The 19,206-nt window shown below is 36.9% G+C and overlaps 1 protein-coding gene and 1 pseudogene across 1 annotated transcript in view; both read left to right on the top strand.

Moving 5' to 3' along the window:
• Positions 1-19,206, top strand: part of SH3BGRL (SH3 domain binding glutamate-rich protein like) — a 101,744-nt gene that overhangs the window by 60,653 nt on the left and 21,885 nt on the right. The gene's annotated exons all lie outside the window — the stretch shown is intronic.
• Positions 17,822-18,955, top strand: LOC105826192 (annotated as a pseudogene).

Genomic DNA, 19,206 nt, shown 5'->3' with positions numbered 1-19,206 from the left:
TTATGTTACATATATTGCCTTTGCTCCGCCTGAGTCAGAGCTTCAAGCATGTCCATCCCAGTAGTTGTATATATACCCATCCCCTCCTCCCCCCTCCCACTTGCCTGACACCCGATGAATGTTACTACTATATGTGCACATACATATTTAGAATTAGACCAAAACAGGCTTTTATTGAAAGATGAAAATACTGCTAGTAACTGATTTTACAGTGGTTACAGTGTCAATAGAATAGATCTGGTTAGTATTCTCACAAGAGAGGAAAACTATCAACGTAATGCAATGTGGTTTAAATAAGATCTTTAGCCCTAAATGGGCGTTTACTTGAAAATATTTATTGAGTACCTCTAATGTATCATGCGCTGTGTTCCATATTCTGAAGAACACACACGTATGTTGATGTGAGAGCTGCCCTTGAGGAGATTGTAATCTAATAGGAATAGCAAGACTTGTATGTGAATGTGTGTATACATTTTTTTCAGAGTTTTTCCCTTCCACATGAAGGCTAGGTTTGGCAAGCTTGCTTTTACGTGATAAGAGGACTAAAAAGGCAGAAACACTTACACCAACAGGTGACTGTGGGAGTAGAAAGCAAAAGGGAAGCATATAGCATTAATTTGCACTCATAGCTTACTGTGAATAATAATTATGTGTTTATTACAAACTAAAATCTCTCCACTTGTTAAGATGTAATTTACTGAATATATCATCTTGTTGTGCTATATCAAGGTAGTTTGTTTTTTGTTCAGATAGTTCCGACTGCTGTCATACTCATTGGTCGATTTCTTCTCGAAATAAAGAACTTATAGCGCTCAATTTAGTTAAAACTTAACTCACCATCTTTACCCCTGCCTCTTTGTTCACCATCCTTCCCTTCTTAAAAATACACCCCCCACACATATTCAATTCATATACATGTAGAAAGTCTGCCTTCTTAATGTCTTGTTTTTGCCGGTGGTTCCATGTTATTGTCAGTATCATTGTTTAATTAAATGAGATGATTTGTTTTAAAAGCCTAGTCTATTCATTGGCCCATATTTAGTTCCCTTGCACCTGTCCCCTTTGTATCCTGGAAGTCATCTTTGATATACTAATACTTTGATAAGTGATAACACTTACTAGTTAATGACTATCTGAAATTATTTTGTCTATTAATTTATTTTCCTTTTTATTGTCTTCTCAGCAGATTATAAGCTCCACAGGGGCAGGGAACTTCCTTGTCTATCTTTATTGCTTTTTTTTATGATTCCTAGAACAAGCTCCAGGAAACTAATAGGCTCTGCTCAATAACTACTTGTTAAATGAGTGAGTGATTGAATAGATCCTAATTCTTAATCTGTTCCAAACAATTAATCAGCAAATTCTATCAATTTTTCTTTTAATAATGTCTCTTGGATTGTCCACTTCCTCTGCACTTTTACAGCACACATCTTTCACTTGACTTTTGTCCTTTCAGACCTAGATTAAATAATAGTCTCTTACCTGTAGTTTGTTTTAAACCTATCCTGCAGACTACTGTTCTACTGATTTTCCTCGAACACTGTTTTCTTTTTCTCATTCCATTCCTTAAGAATCTTCCCGAATGCTTCTTGGTTCAGATGAAAGAAATGGATGTAATAGCATAAAGTGCCGTGTGAAGCTTAAGCATTTCATTTAAGAATGTCTTATATTTCTGCAAAGTTTCACAAGTCTATGGTCTCCCTGTGTAGTATTTCTGTCTTCTTTTGTAGTCCCCAGAACACTGCTGGGCACAGAACAAGTGCTTAATAAATACTTGCTGTCCTGACATACAGACCCTTATCCATTTGTGTTCCTGTAAAAAAAAAATACTCTTATTTAGTAAAGTGATTGAGAGAAATCAGCACGTAACTATGCAATAGTAGTTAAGAAGTATATCTGTGAACTGAAATTTTAATCATTAAAACTAATGCTACAAAGGGGTAACACAATTTTTTGGAAGTAATGAAACTGTTCTGTATTTTGATTGTGCTGGTGGTTACATGACCTATGCATTTGTCAAAATTCATAGAAATCTACAACAAAAGAGTGAATTTCACAGCGTGTATTTTAAAATGAATTTTAAAATATATTTACTATAATGGAGGTTTTAACTTCTTGTTTCATTTTGTTTTTTCCTGCCTATTAAGCAGCATCTGGTCTCCATTCTGTTCTGCAGTTTTGGACTTGCTTTTTCTTTCTTAAAAATAGTCTTAACTATAATGATAGGTGATTATTTCCCTTCCTAATCTCAGGTGTAATACCTTAGTATAACCCACATTTTGTGTTGTACTTCATCCTCTTCTTTTTCCTCCTCCATCTTGAAATTATTAGTATAATTGGAGAAAGTATACATTCATTGATATATAGTAGCCTGATTTATATAAAGTCTACCAACAACACTTATTTTGTTTCTCCTTCTGAGAACAAATTTTCAAGGCCAAATTTTGTTTCTTCATAAAGGGTGCCATGTGCACATTAAAAAATGCAGAATTTAGACCCTTAGTTTAAGCTTTTCTTTTTCTCAGTAAATACTATTCACAAACAGTCATGAGGCATCTTTTTCTTCAATTGTGTTAGTAGATTATTGGCAGTAGGCACTCATTGAATTTATCCAAATGTGTCCGTTCTCTCTGTTAGATGGAGGAGCTAGAGAGCTTTATTCTATGATTTGATGCCCTGCTGAATAAGCAGAGATTAGAGATTTGAACGGGCATCTCCTTTCCAAACCAGACCATTCCATGGAATTAAGTTTTTAGCTGAGAGGGAGGGATTGATGAGGCCCCTACTCTGTGCTAGGCTAGATGGGAAAATTACTGCAATATATCAGACATCTCGATAGAAAAGGGCAAAGCAATTGCAGCTGTCCTTTGAATGGAAAATTTTAACATTACAAATAAATTCCATCTGTGTCTGCACATGTAGTAGTCACAAGAAATTTTCCAGCTTTAACTTTTAGTCAAACGGGCTACACAGTGCTGCAATAAGAAAAACTGAAATTTCCAGACCTTCACTAATCATACCTACATGTGGGTGAATCCCACAAATCATATTAACCAGAAGTTGTGATGAGAATTGTTCCCTGAACTGTTCAGCAGCTGTGTGTTTATTTAGGAAATGAATGTATTCAGTACAGTATCAAGGAAAATATATTCAATAACACACCATCAAGTAAAGAGTAAAAATATAAATAAATACTGTTTTAAGTTATGTCATAGCTCCTAAACTTAAGTTTCTGATAATTTTTAATCTCCTTCTGATTTTTAATGGGCGCTACCTTATTGGATAAACTTTCTAAGACTATCTCAAAGCAAGGAACACCTATCTCTCTCCTAATTATCGTAAACTGTTTCATAAGAAACTGTATGATTATTACTTGATTTTTAATGGATTTTTATGCAATACCATTTTAAATTATTTTTTAAGTTCTAGACTTGAAAAGAAATGAATGCTAGAAAAATGTATTAGACAAAAATATGTATTAGAATAACTGTTTAAAGTATGCTTTTCCAATCTCAAAAGAAAGGCACTCTATATTTTAACCTCATAGTTTTCTTTTTATTAGTTTGAAACCACAGGTTTTTTCATTGACTTGACTGGTTAGATTCCCCCTTTTCAATCCTTAAGATGAAAAATTCTCTCTTTTAAAAATTACTGGACTTTAAAAATTTTACAGCTTACTTAATTACTTAATTTCCACTTGTATAATGCGTTGGTATAGATCTTGGGTTCTGAAGTTGAGCTCCTTAGTTTGAATCTCTGTTCCACTATTTTCTAGCTGCGTCTTCTTGGTCAAGAGAGCTAACTGCTCTGATAATTGTTTTCTTATCAATTAAAATGAGGTAAAGTGCTTAGTGTAAAGTCTGGCATATGCCATAAGTATTTAAAATGTATAACTATCACAAGTATTTTACTAAAGTGTGGCAATTTGAATTTTAATGTCTTACTAAATTTTAAACATTTCTAAAACAGAAAGAATATTTTCCCCTTTTATGCTCCCTGAAGACCTGGGCTATGGAATAAGAACTAACCTACCAGTTTTGGGGATGGATTTAATTGCTAAGATATTTTATATAAATATGAACTGAAGAAAATTTTTTAAAATGTTAATCATTTTTAAAATTTCTGTATGGGAGCATTTTTTTTTTTTTACAATTTCACTTGTTTTTACACCAAGAAAAATGGAATAATTTATATAGAATTCCACACATTCTGGAAGGCTGGGCATATTTGGTGCTTTTTCCCTGTTCCCCTACAAAACTGTCCTTTGACTGAAGTGTTGGTGTGCCTCAAATCTAATGTTAAAATTGCAGGGTTTTATGATGAAGAATCATTAACAAATATTTATCATGTAGATCTTTTAAAAGATACGTGAATATTTAAGGAAACTGCATATCTGCCAGCAAAGGAACACTCCTGAGATGTTATTGCTTTGGTAGATTGTACAGAGATATCTGTAATATATTCACATTTTAGAAAGACCGTAATAGACAGGGATCTACTTGTTTGCTGTTAATTATACATATGGTTCTTTGTTAGTCAGCCAGTCAGATGCTCTGGGCAATTAGATATATTTCAATAAATTATCTATTGTCAGATCACTAGATGACACCTTAGATTAAATCATTCCATTTGTGCCTATGAATGCATCATCTTAATGAAGAGAATATACCTTACTGGCTCACCATGGAAACTGGCTTATCATTGAGCCTCACTTTTCAGTATATGGACTCCCACTGGATCCTAAACAAGTTTTGGCCACATTTGCAGTAAGCAGTTGAGCACTTTTAAAAATCATACAGTAAAATGAGTATTTTAATTTTGGCAATTTTATTCCCTATAAGTTTTGCTTACTACTAATATTGATAAAATCAAAACAAAACAAGAAAGCAATTCTGCTTATATAACATTTTATTAGTAACATCAGACATTGAAGGGTTTTATTTTATATACTTTACTTTCAATAAGGATTCTATAGTTGTAACTTCCAGGGCTTTTTTTAAAACCTGAATAGTATTAGATTTATTTCAGCAAATCATTCCCTGAATCAAGATCACAATGCTGAAGACAAAAACATGTTTGTAGAGAGAATACATGCTTTACAGCTTGTCTAGACTTTAAAATGCAGTAATAATTTATTTTTCGTCTTTTGGCAGACACGGAGATTTGGTTTTAGAATGAGAGAAGTTGAAGATGTAACATGAGTCACAAGAACTGATTTCACAAATAAACAACCCACCTTATGAGGGACTGCTGACTGAATGTGTTATCATCCCTGAAGGTAGAATAGTTCAGTCTGGCCTGATGGATTCTTGAAGAATCCATGACTTCTATTTTTAATTGGATTACTACACAGCGTAACTCCACACTCTTCTGTTCAACCAGTTGGTGAAATTACAAGCTTTCATCACCCAACACTACATTTGATGTTCAGATGAGCTTCTACTTCAGAAACCTGTAAGACAAGAGCTGGGAGTTCTGTATTGCCAAAAGAGGTTGTAAATGGTTATAAGTCAGCAGAAAATTTTCCGCTGGTCTCTTGCATTTGTGTACATCTTGTGAGCAGAGGTACTGACTGCTTTTGGCCTTGAAAGATGAAGTGTTTCCTTCCACAGTAAAGGGCAAATTCGCTTACTGACAAGTATAAAAGATTCAGGTTCCCTGTTCTGGTCTTCTGGGTCACCCTGTAGAAATCGAGGATCAGGGGACAGGTACAAGAAAATGCTGATACTCTGGCTACTGCTGTATGTGTGGCCCAGGAGGCCCACATTTTCTGCTGGCATCCTTAAAACAGTGGCAGACTTACTTGTTAGCTTGCAAGTAGGGTAAAATATCAGACTGTTTACCATTCTTGACAGTAGTTCTTATTGCTGGACATGCTGTTACTATTGATAGTCATAGTCCAAATGACTATGGCAGCAATTAAATTGCACAGAAATTCAGTGGTGAGGCCACAGACTTACATAACCCAAGCCCCTTTTGTTTTAACAACCTTTGTTTACTAGTTGGTTAACTTCTTGGACCATTTGATTCTGATCTTATTTAACTAATTAGGTAATATTTGGCAGTTTCTCAGCTGGAAAGTTTGGAACATGCTTTATTGGCTTCAGTCTGGGAGTACATTCCTGGTGCTCTCTGGAATGTTCATCTGGGGCACACTGCTCAGCTAAAGCCTAAGACTAGTTCTTTTTACTATAGCAAAGGAATATATTTTGGCCAGGATACAGAATTCTCTAAGTTGACATGCTCCCTTGAAAGGAAAGTGTTTAATTTCTTTTGTAGTGAAATCTGATCACCTCATCAACTATAGAGGAAAAAAAAAAAAAACAGTACTACCCCTAAGGTAGTCGGAAAAGATAGTATTTATTTTTTAGTATTTTTTTTTTTGTTTTTGTGTTTGTTTTCTGCAGTCATGGGCAGCCCTTTGGGTATGAAGATTATGACATGGACCTATTGGCAAGATGTGTTTAGCAGTTACTTTCTCAAAATAGTCTAGAGAGGGTGACCGGGGACCTGCAGTTTTTTATGTGTGAAAGTAACCAGATGAAGACTTATCTACCAACTGACCCTCTGAAATCTTGAACAAGTATTAATATAAACAAATTTTATATTGTTAATCAATCTTCATGAATATATATTTCTTTGTAGAGATCATTACAAATTCTTTAAAAAACAAATTGCAGTCATCCTATGTTTTCATAAGGCCATTTAGACTTTTACCTTGAATAGACTGTAACTGAGGGTTAGTTTTAAATTAGGTAGCTATGTTTAATTTTTCAGTGTGTAAAAAATAAAGCCATGCTTATTTGTCTCATTGTATGAAGTTAATAAAACATACTATTTAGTTAGATAAGGTTTTCATTGTTTGGAAAGTTGACCCTGTGATCTAAAATTCTGACAGAATTAGCTGTAAAAAAGTACCCAATTATATAATATGTACAAAGATTTTATATCTCCTACTATTAGGCATTTAATAGAATGATAATTATTAAGGGTAAATAAATGAATTTAAATAAGTTGAATTGGGGCATTTTGTGCCGTTTCCAATAATGTGATCAATATGCCAAAGGAGTATGATTCTTTCCTACATTTGATGGTTTGCTTCACAGCAAGTGTTAGGTTGAGATTCTCTCCCAACTTGAGTGATGCCATTAGCAACAGGTCAAACCTCCCTGAATCACTCTCTATGTTTTGCTCCCCTTCTTTTTGTTGCCACCATAATACCACTTTTGACTTTGAAAAAGCCATTGTCTTAATATATTTTTATTATGTTGAGAGAGAATTTAGTCCTAGCAAAAAAACATTTTACTGAGATGAAAATACAGCAGGACTTATGTAAAAATAGCTCCCTTTCCCATTGAAAAAATAAAGGGAAGCGGAGAAAGAATTTTCTTTCAATCTGAAATAATTAGGAATTGCATTTCTGAGAATTTGCATGTGTCTCTGTGTGGATATTATTGGCCTTCTTCATAGAATGATTTGGGGGACTTTCAGAGGTTAAGTCAGTGACTCTTCTTGTTTCACAATGTTTATGGTCTTCCCCTTTTCTCAGAAGCAAATGTTGGTGGATTTTTACGGTGAACACTAACTAGAGTTCTTGAGTTGGTTTTGAGTATAGGGATTGAGGTTCAAATCGATTTAACTCTGGAACTTTTTCTACTCTTTCCAATTTATCTATCCACTGGGAGTGGTAATTCTTTTGCATTGGAGCAGTTTAATAGATGCCAAATAATGTAGACAATATAAGAAAAAGAACAATTTTATAATTTGTCAGAATGTTTTTTAATGGAAATTGGCATTAGGACTCAAGAAATGTATTGCTGGCCGGGCGCGGTGGCTCACGCCTGTAATCCTAGCACTCTGGGAGGCCAAGGCGGGCTGATTGTTTGAGCCTCAGGAGTTCGAGACCAGCCTGAGCAAGAGCGAGACCCCGTCTCTACTGAAAAAAAAATAGAAAGAATTTATCTGGACAACTAAAAATATATATAGAAAAAATTAGCCGGGAATGGTGGCGCATGCCTGTAGTCCCAGCTACTTGGGAGGCTGAGGCAGGAGGATCGCTTGAGCCCAGGAGTTTGAGGTTGCTGTGAGCTAGGCTGAAGCCACGGCATTCTAGCCCGGGCAACAGAATGAGACTCTGTCTCAAAAAAAAAAAAAGAAAAAAAAAAAGAAAAAGAAAAAGAAATATATTGCTTGACAATCTTTAACTGCTAGTCAACTTTCTTTTAGACTGTCTTACATTAGAAGCACCTTTTTATGGGCTATTATCAGGGTATATTTACTTTGTTCAACCTTTTTTTCTGAGCACAACACTTTTGGAGTTTTACTATAATGCAATAAATTGTTATGTCTTACTAAGTTTCGAAACTTAGTCTCCTAATGGTCCTTCAAACATTACTGGATGTACTAAGCAGCCCATCTTGTTTCTCAGAGCCCCATGATACGAGTGAGAAAATTCACAAGGCTTCATAAATGCTCAAGCATCAGCCCAGCATATTACAAACCACTTGCCTTATAGTGACTATCTAGCAACTACATTGCTTTATGTAAACACCTTATCATCCTTGTATGCAGTTTCTATTGATATTAATAGCAGCTTAGGAAAGGTTATATTGAATTGTACAGATACAATTTTCTTATGTTTGATTCCAAAATCTGGTTCTGCATCTATATACCTTCAATATCATACTGCCCCAGAAAGTCTTTACTGTATTACGGTTAATGCACTATGGTGTCATTCATTATTTTTAATAGCTTGAGGGCAGGGATTCTCTCTCAATTCTGTATATATACAGTTCCTTATATATATTTAAAATAGTATCTACCAGTCTTTGAGAGCTTATTTTCATTTATTTATTCATTCACTGCATATTTATAGAACACTTGCTATGTGCCAGATGTGATAGTGGGCACTGGATAACATGATGAGCCATGAGAGAGCTTATAATTTACAGTTTGTCTTATTTTACGGTAGACAGTGCAGTAGACACATTGCTTCTCTTATTCATAATTTTCTGTGCAACAATTCTGAGAGGTAGGTATTATTACTTTCAACTAACAGATGAGGAATTTGAGACTCAGAGAGGTTAATTAACTTGCTCATTCACACAGATAAGTGGAGGATCTGAGATTCGAATGCAAGTCAGTCAGGATCTGTATTTTTTATGGTGTGTAGCAAATTATTACCAATGTAGTTGTTTATTATGTGACAGTGTCTATGGGTCAGGAGTCCTGGCATAGCTTAGCTGAGTTCTCTGTAAGACTGCAAAGTTAGGACTGACTTCTTATGTGAAGGCTCCACTATGGAAGAATCCATTTTCAAGCTTACATGGCTGTTGAAAGAATTCATTTCCTTGAGGCTGTAGTACTCATGGTAGTTTGCTTCTTCACAGTCAGCAAAGGAGAGAGCGACTCTAGCGTGAGTTTTCTAGAAAAAGCCTTGTATAAACATATCAAGTCTTCTAGAAAATGCCTTGTGTAACATATCATAATTAGAGTGACATCACATCACCTTTTCCATATTCTATTGGTTGGAAGCAAATAACAGGTCCTACTGACACTCAAGGGGAGGAGATTATACAAGGGAGTGAGCACCAGGAGGTGGGGATCATGGAGGGGCCACATTAGAATACAGGTTCCACAGTCTATGGTCTTTCCACTATACCATGCTGCCTCTAGTAAAAGCTCAATATATATGAATTGATTTTTAAAAATTATGTAAAACGATATAACATCACTGGAAAAGTGTGGGGGTAAAATCCCCATAATCTCACGATCCCAACATAACTCAGTTGGTCTCTTGAGCAAGGTGCTAAGTACTCACTCCTGCTATCTAAAGCAGTAATAATTATTGTGTTTGAATTCCTGTTAGTCTTTAAAAATATACACACTTCTCCTTTTCACAGCTAAGCAATTGTGTTATTCTCTAGACTTCCTTTTTCACTTTCGACATGGTAAACATTTTTCCTTGTTGCTTCATAATGTGCAATGGTCAGTTTCTGTGTTCTCATAGCATTCTGCCAATTGGCCACACCACCAAACATTTACTTAACCATGTCCGAATGGCTGGATATGCAGGCATATCCCTCACTACTGAAAACAAACAAACAGATCAACAACAACAAGACACAACAAAATGTTGCATAATCTCTTCAGGCATATAATTCTGTCCTCTTTTGAATTATTTACTTAAACTAGAAATCCAGAAGTGAAATTACTGGATCAAGGAACACAAAACGTTTCCATGGCTCTTGGTGCATGTTATCAAAATGCTTCAGATTTTATTTCACTTTGATTGAATTAACAGCCTTCAAAATTGCCAAGGTATATGATAATGCTAATAGGAACTCTGTAATCACTGGAAATCAAGATACAATCTTTACTTGCCCTTAATCCAGGGGTTTTGGTAGCAAGAAGTAGGGGGAATTATCTTCTCTTCATGGCCACGGTCCCCGTCTCAGGGTCTTTTTCTGCCCTGGAGTTCAAGTAGAGGACATAGATCCATTCAGGACTTATCCTTCATACCAAACAATGTCATGTGTATTGATATTTTTCCTGGTCAGAATGTGGGACTGTGCCTTCCCTACAATGAGGCAAAGGCTATTCTCACGGAGCACTTGGGAAATCTGTATTTCCTTCTGTACAGGGGTAGATTGGACTAATTTATATATTCAGATGCAATACTCTGCTGTTGTTTGTATCCGATTTAGCAGCACATCTCACAGTAGCCTTTCCTGCAGTAGAAAAGGAAAAGAAGAAAAATGCAGAGGTAACATAGACTGGCTTTTATCTGTCATCCAGTTAACACTAATACAAATAGATTAGTTGCTTATTACTTTTCTCGTGATTCAAGAACTGATAGTTTGGAGTTGGTGGTTACAGTCTTTTTTGTTTAAAAAAAGTATTTGTTGTGAGCTGAAGAATTTAGCTACCATATTTGGTTCTCATGTGCCTACCCTGTGACCTCACATCAGCCTGTTTGAAGATTCGCGTGTTTTTGCTTATCCTTATATGGGAAGGCTGACTGGAGAATCTGTCTGACCAGAATTAGAAGCCCTGTAGCAGTTACAGGAAGTGTGGCTTTAGGACATACATTGCCTAATTAAGTTTCCTTACTGCCAGACTTTGTTCTTTAGAGAAGGTGGTGAGTTGGAGAACATTTTTACTGACTGTAAAATCACCATTATTTTATGGCTCTTAATGATCCTTATAACCAATTGAATTCTCTTGATTCTATAATGACAGAGTTCTAAAGAGGAATAAAATTTATGCAGGAACTCATTGTACTGGGTTGATAACAGTGATTAGGGCAGGGAGGTGGGGGCTGGAATGAATTGGTTTGTTTATTTTTAAATTCTTAGTGCAAACTTAGTCTGAAATTTTTGGATCGGAAGGTCCACATATATTAGACTAGCACTTGTCACAAATATTTAGCTTTGGTACTTGCTTATAACAGTTAGTGTGCTTTGTTTTAAGGAAGATTTTTGCCTTAAGGGTACTCCCAAAGCTGCCAGAATAACCTAAAGTACCTATTTCCCTCTTAGCACTCATTTTCTATAGCCACCTATGTTCACAAACCACTGACACCGGTGTGGAAGCACTTTGGAATGTTCTTAATTTCACACTTTATTTGTCCAAATACATGAAAACAGTTTCAAATGTAGATATACCTTTTTTTGGTAAAGTCATTGTAATTCATTTGAATCATTGCTTCTTCACAGTAACTTTTTCTGCTTCTGGCATGTTTCATTATCACGGAACCGCAGAGTGGGAAAGGACAGAAGGATCATCTAAGAAAACTTCCTCTGTGTATAGAACGCTTAAAATAATCAACAGGTCTTCTTGTTCTTACCTTAGGCCAAGATTTGGAATTAAGTATGATACAAAAGTATTATGAGCCATATCTGTGCTCAAGTATCCTTCATTAAGTTGACATGCAGTCTAATTAGCATGAGACAAAATATATAGCAGTACATTATTTTGTTATTTGGTATGCTTAGTGTTTAAGTAGTGCTTTTTACTCTGACAGAGCTTGGGCAAGTGTGATTTGGAGCAAATTCCTTAATCCATGTGAGCATTAGTTTCTTTGTGTATCTGGAATGAAAAGAAATAGCAGCTGCCTCATAAGATTACTGTGAGAATTAAAATAAAATAACCACGTAAAGAGTTTAGCACAGTGCCTGGCCCATGGGAAGCACTTAATAAATAATAATTATTATATTATATTTCACAGTGAGATTATATGTGGTATAAGGAAGAGAGGGACTTGATATATGTAGAATTCTGCAGGCTATTGCTAGCACACTCTAAAGTGGGGTCTGTGTCCCACTGTTTTTTCTTATTAGTCCAGCCCTAATCTACCCACTTCCCTGTAGCAGAAAGAGGCCAGACTTAGATTAAGGGATGGTTAAATTCCATCATTTAAATTATCTGCTAGTATGGAATTTATAATCCTATAATTACAATTTATAAGTTTCTTGAGAACATACCTAATATCCTTATTTTATTTTTTTACTCCTATCAGGGTACTCAGTAACTACATGCTTGACTGAATGGTAGCCCTTAACATCACAAGGCGGGGGTCAAACACTGATCCTTTCCTAATAGCAGAGAATGCTAGCATTGGAATTGGGTATTTCATTCATTTTTGTTGATAATGATATAGAGATTGATTAAATTATGTATATACTAATTTGTATTATAAAGGGAGCAAAATCATAGTCTCATAAGTAGAAGTTAGAATTAAATTATATAGCAAGAACACTACAAAAGTGATATTATTCTTTGTAAAAGGTTGTAGGCCTTATATAAAAATCTCTTAAGAAAAAATCCGTACAAAATATTATGAGACTAGACAGGGAAATATAGTGGAACAAACTTACAATTTGGGGTTAGGGACATCTAAGTTGGAATTCCAGCCCTGCCACCAACTCACTTTGTGACTTTGGGTAAGTTTACTTAACCTTTTCAAGGCTCAGTATTCCAATCTGTAAAATAGAGGTAATAATATCTACCTTATAGGGCTACTATGAATATTACTTGAAATAATATGAGTAAAGCACCCACCCACTAGAGCTGCTATAACTTAATTGGCCTTCTACAAAAGGTAGGTATTATCAACATGAATGATAAGAAGACAGTGTGTCTCCCAGTCTTTCCAGACTACAGCCACAGCTTGAAATTCTCGTGAATTTGGAAATTATTACTGAGCACCTTCTGATACCCTAAAGTGTCTCTCTGTGCTGGATGGGTCCACACCTTCTGTGAAGCCAGAGCTCTAAATCTTGTGAAAAATTTGAGCTTCAATCCTCTGTCCTTTGATTAGAGCAGTTGCTATCTTCCCTACCATGGGATATGCTAGCATTGTGGTATTCTGTTGGGCTCTGGAGATTTTTGAGAACACTGTCTTCTGACTACCTTTGTTCTAGGATGTCCAAGTGGTATTTTGGAGAATAAGGACTTCCTTTGCTCATTGGGAATGGACAAGAATCTTGTGTACAAACAGTAACCATTAACAATATCTCCCTGTATGCAATCCCTAGTAAAAGGAATGTTATGTAGGCATACTGTACGTTCATTCCATAGGCATTAGTACTTCAGGGATGGCAGAAATAATCTGACATTGAAAAAGGTGGCTAAAACATAACTAAACCTCACTAATAAATGGAATTTTCTCCAGTACATTTTGGATAACCCATCAATCTAACTCGACATGAGACGTTTAATCCAGGGAATTTCTTTTCAAGTAATGTTTCCAAATAACAGTTGAACTATGAAAAATCCAGGCCAGACAGCCTCAAAGACTGATGTGTATTACTTTTTAATAAGCTCTTACAGTTTGCTGATTATAGCTATCTGACTTAAACTTCCTAGCAACTCTAGAAAGTAATGCCAGATTCCCAGTATGCAATGGGAGTTTTTAAAAAAGCACCTTGACTGCTTGAGTAGTTGGATTTATTGACTTCAAAATGTAGAGGGTGGAAAGGGAAAAAACAGTTGGAGAACCCTGGCAGACAGTACCTTAACTAAGTAATCAAGGTTAATATCATCATCAATAAGTCATGTTGGGCCAGGCGCAGTGGCTCACGCCTGCAATCCTAGCACTTTGGGAGGCCAAGGCTGGAGGATCACCTGATGCTTGGAGTTCAAGACCAGACTGGGCAATAGCAAGACCCCGTTGTCACAAAAAAAGATTTAAAAAAATTAACCAGGCATGGTGGCGTGTGCCTGTAATTCCAGCTACTCAGGAGGCTGAGGCAAAGAGGATCAGTTGGACTGTTGAACCCAGGAGTTTGAGGTTGGAGTGAGCTGTGATGATGCCACTGCACTCCAGCCCGGGCAACAGAGCAAGACAGACCCTGCCTCCCCTCCCCCCCCAAAAAAGTGTCATGTTGCTATCATGTGCCCTCTAATATGACGTGATGAGAAAGGTACTTCTCCTTTGCAATATTCATCCTAAATATCCAATCCATAACTGCAGTCTAACCATCAGAAAAACATCAGACAAACTTGACTTGAGGGGCATTCTACAAAACAGTACGCCTCAAAACTGTCAAGGTCATGGGAGACAAGAAAACTCTGAGACACTGTCACAGACCAGAGGAGATTAAGGAGACATGATAACTAAATGTAATGTGGCATCCTGGAAAGGAAGGAAAAAGGACATTAGTATTACTAGAAAAGCTGGTGAAATCCAAATAGGCTGAATTTAGTTAGTAATATTGTACTGATGTTGATTTCTTAGTTGCAATGAATGTACCACTGTGGGATAAGATGTTAACCATAGGGGAAACTGAGTAAAAGATAAATGAGAATTCTCTGTATTATATTTGCAACTTTTCTGTAAATCTAAAATTATTCCAAAATTAAAGTTTATTAAAATTAAAAACTAAAAGTAAACATTTTGGTGAATTTAAAATAAAAGTTTGAAATCAATCTGTATTGAGTATCTACTTTGTGCCCAGCCCTGTGGGGAGCACTGTATGGGGAGACAGAAGCAAAAGCCGTGGCCCCTACCTCCAAGTGGCTTATCAACTAACTGAAGAGATGCAACTTTGACATGTGAAATGATTAACAAACATTGATACTCTTTGATTAAACTCCAGACTGGGTGATACAGACTGAAGGAGGTAAGAGGAGGGGATGGAGTGGCCACAGATGGCTTCACAAAGAGACTGGACCTGGATGAAGAGGTTTGAATGGTATCTGTGTAGAGAGGGGATACTTTCAGATAAAGGGAACAAAGTGAGAAAAAGCACTGAGATTTTGGGCACGATGTGTTCAGGGAAGAATAAAGGCAGCCTGATTTGATCTAGAGGAGAGGGGGCTGCGTATTTTTAGAAGGGTAGGTGGAGCAGAGCCTCATTATGCAAGAACTTGTAAATTAAGTGGTGGGGGAGGGGAGGGGTTGGAACTGGCCACAAGGAACCAGTGTTGCAGTTGGATTATTGTATGTGTTTCGACTCTGTGGAGTTAAGCATTTGGCCAAATTTATGTCTATCATTTATTAATCTGTTAACAACTCTCTTGGCATGTACATTTGATAAGACTATGTGGAGATTATGTTCACCTGCAAGAGGTGAAAGTACAGCCATGCTCATTTTCTGTATTAAAAAGGCTTTTCTAAGTAAATGAAATATCACTTCTGAATAATCTCAGGTATCTAGCTCTTTCTTACCTGGAACTTTTCTCTGTCGATACTGTTTTCCAGAGTCAGAAGGAATTTCAGTCCTTCTGAGTGATAAGAGGGACTTGCTACTGACTTAGTTAAAGCTTATTTCTTCTTTTGAGAGCAGTGCGTTGTAATGAGATCATTTTGCTCTTTGAAAAGGTTATTGGGCAGTTTTATTTTAAGTGATGGGCACATTGCTTATTAAGAAAAACAAAAAGAAAGTATGGGAAGGGTCTGATATCTTTGAAGTTTCTTATCTATTTCTTTGTCAATTTAAAGTACAAAAATTATATCTTCCACGCTAACTTTGCTCACCTAAAACTATTAAATGACTGATCTCTTGACAAAGGGGAGGCATAGGCTGCATTGTTCTCTAGGCAAAATCCTAAGACGGAGACACTTTGCTGTCTTCCTTTCCTGCTTCTCTCCAAAGAGTCCCTACCTCCACTCCAAATATGCATACTGTCTACACTTCTGTGAAGATTAAATTAGCGAGTCAGTGATGGTAGAGTTTCAGGCATCAGGAACAATTGCATTTAGGGTAGTATGGTATTCCCAATGTTCTATATTTCACAGCCTCCCCTGGCTCTACACATAAATCTATCTCTGAAGAAATGGGAGACAGACTAAAGTTCCTTATGACTCTAGAAAGAAGTATGGACAGGGAAGAGCTCCAGATGAGAAAGGGCTGGATAGACTAGGTTATTCAGAACGGATTATTTCACAGTCAAGAAGAGCCTTTTTAACCCAGAAACAAGGCATGACTGCGTTTTCCTTACTGTGACCACCAGAAGACATAATTCTTTCTGAGAAACTACCTTTAAAGACCTACTTTCTTCTCTTTTCACACTAGAATCTGCTTTTGAAATTACTTAGGCCATAACATCTCTTTAGAAATGGTACTTCAGACATGATTGTGGTAGAAGTGCAACTAAAAAGGAAAACAGTAACAGTAGAACTTTATTTTTCTTTTAGCAGCATTAAAATAGCAAACCTTAGATTGTGTTCTCATGCTGCCACATCTTGGAACATCTGTCAGGAGAACTCCAAGGAGCCAGTGGTGGAGGTGGGGATGGATAAGAAACTTCTTATTAGTCACCTTAACCCAGACTTGTTACTTGTTGGTAAAGAGATATGAATTATAGGTTTTACGTGGCTGATTGTGATGAAACCACTTTTGCCAGTATTGCAAAACATGCAAACTAAAAACAAATATCACTTGCTGTGGTTGTGTCCTAAGATTGAGCAATAGGAAGCCAATGGCTTAAGGACTCACGACAGTATTCATTTAAAAATGCAGACTCTCTGGTTACCAATCTCTCTGGTTACCAAAGGACTACACAGTGGCAATGCTGTACTGGTCCATTGCCAAGCAGATTAACTGGGGTTTCAGATTTGATTTTCTTTTTAGTTGTATTTTGTAAGTGAATTAGTAAAAGACTGAACAGGCAACTTTAAATGCTCTTTGTTTGCTCCTCCTCTCCCCCACTGTTAAATCCTTAGGCACAGCTTAGGCAAAGGCAGGCTCATTATTTTCCTAAAAAGCAGAGTGGCCCTTCCTAGGGCAACACTTGAAATAAACAGAACCAACTGGAGGGAATGAATTTCTCCTGAGAAAGTTGACTGGGTCACAAATCATAAGCTGCTTTAGAAAGGCAAAATACATATCCACACATTTATTCATTTATAGACTTCAACTATGTGTAATAATTTAGGAGAAATTATGAACATACATTTTGCAAGTTTCCAAGTTTATTTTGTAATGCTGTACTTTTAATGTTCAAGTACAACATGCTGTCACCTTTGTGAGCTCAGTTTTAACAGCTGGCCAGTTATATTAAACTTTACTAAGCACATCTTCCTTTTACCCAAACTATAGATTACATGCAATATAGATGGATAGAAAATGTAGAATTTGTGTTATCCTTATTGAGCTTAGTCTAGGTAGCATTGATAATAGCAGTAAGTGCTTATTCTCTCTTCTCTCATTAGCTTTGTCATTCACTTGACTCTTCTCACCTTGTATTTCTGTCTTAGCTTCTTATTTAAATATCCTGTTGTATGTCCGTAGTCCTGCCACTTGGGACAGAGGGACTGGCCAGAGCTGGCGCTTTCTCAGCGCTAAACCTGGACTCCAACCCGGTGCCAGAGTACAGTCACTTTGAGTCAAAGATACATAACTTACAAGAACAAATGATGAACAGCAGCATGATCTCTGGGTCTGGGTCCCTCCAAACCAGTGAGAAGAGGTCCTTGTATGTCAGTGCCCTGTTTGATTATGATCAGACTTGAGACAGCTTCCTGCCAAGCCAGGGGCTCAGCTTCTCTTCTGGTGATATTCTGCATGTCATCAATGCCTCTGATGATGAGTGGTGGCAGGCAAGGCTGGTGAAACCACATGGAGAAAGTGAGCAGATCAGTGTGTTCCCCAGTAAGAAGAGGATGGAAAAGAAAGAACGAGCTCAATTTAAAACCGTGAAATTCCATGCCAGGATGGGGATGATTGAGTCTAACAGGTCGATCACAACAAAACATAAAAAGACTTTCCACCTTTCTCGAAAGTTTCCATTTTACAAGAGCAAAGAAAACATGGTCCAGGAGAGCATCATACAACAGGGAGTGACATCCAATGCCATTGACAGCAAAAGCAGTTCCAAAGGACAAGAGGATGCTATTTTGTCATATGAGCCAGCGACATGACAAGAAATTTCACTATGCAAGGCCCTTGATCATCCTGGGCCCAATGAAGAACTGAGTCAACAATGACTTGATCTCTGGGTTGTCACATATATCCTGTGTGCCACATACTACCCAGCCTCACAATGATAATGAAGTAGATGGACAAGACTACCACTTTGGTGTTCTAAGAAAAAATGGAGAAGGATATCCAGGAAAACAATTTCACTGAGGGAGGCCAATTCAATGATTATCTCTATGGGACCAGCATCCAGTCAGCACGGGAAGTTGCAGAGAGCGGCAAGCACTGCATCTTAGATGTTTCTGGAAATGCTATCAAGAGACTGCAGCAAGCACAACTTTACCCTCTTGCCATTTTCATCAAGCCCAAGTCCACTGAAGCCCTTATGGAAATGAACCAACGGCAGACATACAAACAAGAGAATAAGATCTACGACAAAGCCATGAAACTGGAGTAGGAGTTTGGAGAATACTTTACAGCCATTGTACAGGGTGACTCACTGGAAAAGATTTATAACAAAATCAAACAAATAAATCATTGAGGACCAGTCTGGGCACTTCATTTGTGTCCCATCCCCTGAAAAACTCTGAAGAATCCTCTCCAGCCATTCCCTTGTGAACAGAAGAAATCAGGTCCCTCTTCCCTTCTCCCTCTTCATTCCTGTACCCATGAGGAGAACAAACGCTACTGTTCTTGTCCCCTTTTTCAGATATGTCAAAAAAACTGAGTTTAAAGTTTTGTGCAGTGGCAGTATCGTAGCCAATGTGGTTTATCCGAGGCTGGATTATTGCTAATTGAAAACCTTTCCCAATACCCCGCCATGAGGACTTGAAATATAGTC

This window comes from Propithecus coquereli, unplaced genomic scaffold, assembly GCF_000956105.1.
Source record: "Propithecus coquereli isolate 6110/MARCELLA unplaced genomic scaffold, Pcoq_1.0 Scaffold86, whole genome shotgun sequence".
Lineage (NCBI taxonomy): Eukaryota > Metazoa > Chordata > Mammalia > Primates > Indriidae > Propithecus > Propithecus coquereli.
The sequence above is the reverse complement of the archived record's forward strand: the minus strand, read 5'-3'. Positions and strand labels throughout refer to the sequence as shown.